Consider the following 2509-nt stretch of genomic DNA (forward strand, 5'->3'; position numbering starts at 1 on the left):
CTCCCCCTCGTCGCTACACTCTCCCCTTCGTCGCTACCCTCTCCCTCTGTCGCCGTCGTTAACACCTTCAGCCCAGCCCCGTCATTGTCACCGGCTGTGCGGTCGAAACGAGGTACAGTCCCCCGCTCGCCCCTCTCCCTTCGTTGTTACTAGTAGCAGAGCAGTCGCTCTGTGTGGCTCTATACACGAAGAAGTAAAGAATTACCAAAGTTTTTTTTTGGGGGGGGGGGTGGGGTTCATTAAGATGCATATAGATGTAAGGGTAGGGTTCCGATGAGAAAAGAAATTATGGTGATAAGCGTAACAAGAATATCCACCACTGGATCAATCCTAATTGAATGTTAAACACTAATGAGATGCACCGAAATATACCAAATCAATTCCCTTCTAAATCTCAATTCTTGGGTGGATATGAGATTAAAAGTGATCAAATGTTCAGATTTCTTCTTACACTTTTCACCGTAACTTCCCTTATTACTCTATTTTTCGCCTGGATGAAATGTATTATATGTATATCATAATATACAACATAAAACTTAACATCCCTCATCTTAAAAAAAAAAAGTTAACACAATTAGAAAGGGGACCTAAAACATAAAAATGCATATATAAGACTAGGAGTTCGCTTATAAATAAATAGCGTAAATTACGGATTCGGTCCTTATGATATGTTAATTTTTACGGATTTGGTTCTTTATTGTAAAACTCAAAAAAATTAAATATAAAATAAACAAATAATTTATGGGAGTATTTAATATAAAAAAATGGTGACCTAAAATATTGAGTAAATAAATTAGTTGTTTGGAACAATTAATATATATGTAGTTGATTAAATGAAATAATTTAGGAACCTTGAAATAGGAGATAATCAAAAGAAAGGTCCAATTTTGAAGGAGAATGTTGAATTTAGGGGTAAAATGTGTAAAGTGAGTCAAAGTAGTGAGAGTACGGGGGTCAGACGTAAATATTATAAAATGTAGGGGGCCGAATGTCATCATTTTCAAAGTATGAAGACTTGTTTTCCCAATCGTACATGTTTGTTTGAAGAAAACGACCTCACGGCTTAAAACTCACGATTCGGCCCAATTTCGTCAATTAATAAGCCAAAACTCTTGCATATAACTATAGGACATCGGCTTATGATCGTTTTCATTCAAATAACTAGTAAAATCATTGAGTTTTTCGAGAAAAATTTTAGTTTGAAGTTCATAATCAACAATCTCGGTTTTTGGGTGAGATTTTTAACCAAATCTCTTGATTTGTATGTCTATAACTTTGATTGTAAGTACTTTATCAAACCCCAGTAGTCTCATATCTCAGATTTGCTTTTAGATGGTTCTAGTTTATGTTTTCAAGTTGTTGAATTTTAGTTTTAAAAATAAAACTTTAAATCAGAAAATAAAATTTCTCTTATATGAAAATTTGTGTTCTTTATGTCAAAGTGTTGGTACAAATATTATCAAGAGTTTGGTGCAGAAAGAATGAAAAAAAAGGTCAAGAAACGAGTCATTTTCAAACTTAAAAAACATAAAAACGAGCAGTCATCGTTTGGGTTACGGAGCGGATCGATCAGGCCAAGATCCGGCCCAAAACCCGCCTATTGACCCGTCTTATAAAAAAATGATTTTTTGCTTAAGACTGAATTCGAAACCTTGAGCTCAACTTTAAAAATCCAAATGCTCTAACCATCAAGTAAACAAGTTATTTCAGTTAAATTAATGCTGCAAAAATTATTTAATTCATTATTAATTATCTATAATTTTCATTGATATTCATTATATCCCCTAAAGTTCTGAAAATATAATTTCGGTAACATATTTCAGAAAGTTTCCTTAGACTTATGAGTTATGAAATTTAATTTTTGACCTGGTTTTTATTATTATTTTTGTAAAATTACAGAAATGACCATATACATTAGGAATTGATATCTAAGTTTTATTTTTATTATCCACTTTATGAAATTCCCAAAATGACCCTATAATTTATTAATTGGTATTTAAGCAACATCTAACGTGTTTGCTTTATAAAATTGCCAAAATGACCGTATGTTTTGGAAATTGGTATCTAAGCTTTATTTTATTTTTTATTATCCTTATGGAATTAACAAAATGACCTCACAATTAGGGAATCAATATTTTAGCAATACTTTGAGTATTTGTTTTACAAAATTACCAAAATGCCCTACACTTTGGGATTGGACTTTTAAACAATGTTTTAAGATTTGACTTATGAAATATATCAAAAATGTCCTAAATTAGGGAATTGGTTAAAGCTATACCTTTGGTATTCAACTTCTCAAGATTACCGAAATACCCCTAAACTTGAAAATTTGTTATTCTAAACATTATTTCGAGTATTTAATTATGTTGAATTTTAAAGTTATGACACGACTGTTATTTATATGTGTGTGACATGCTGCCACAATTATTCACTTACAAATTTTAGAAGAAATGTTTTGACCATAAAACATTATTTAGGTTGCAAACTATTTAATTTAGATAATTTGGTA

This window comes from Cynara cardunculus (assembly GCF_001531365.2).
Source record: "Cynara cardunculus var. scolymus isolate 2C chromosome LG 12, CcrdV1, whole genome shotgun sequence".
NCBI classification, from domain to species: Eukaryota; Viridiplantae; Streptophyta; class Magnoliopsida; order Asterales; family Asteraceae; genus Cynara; species Cynara cardunculus.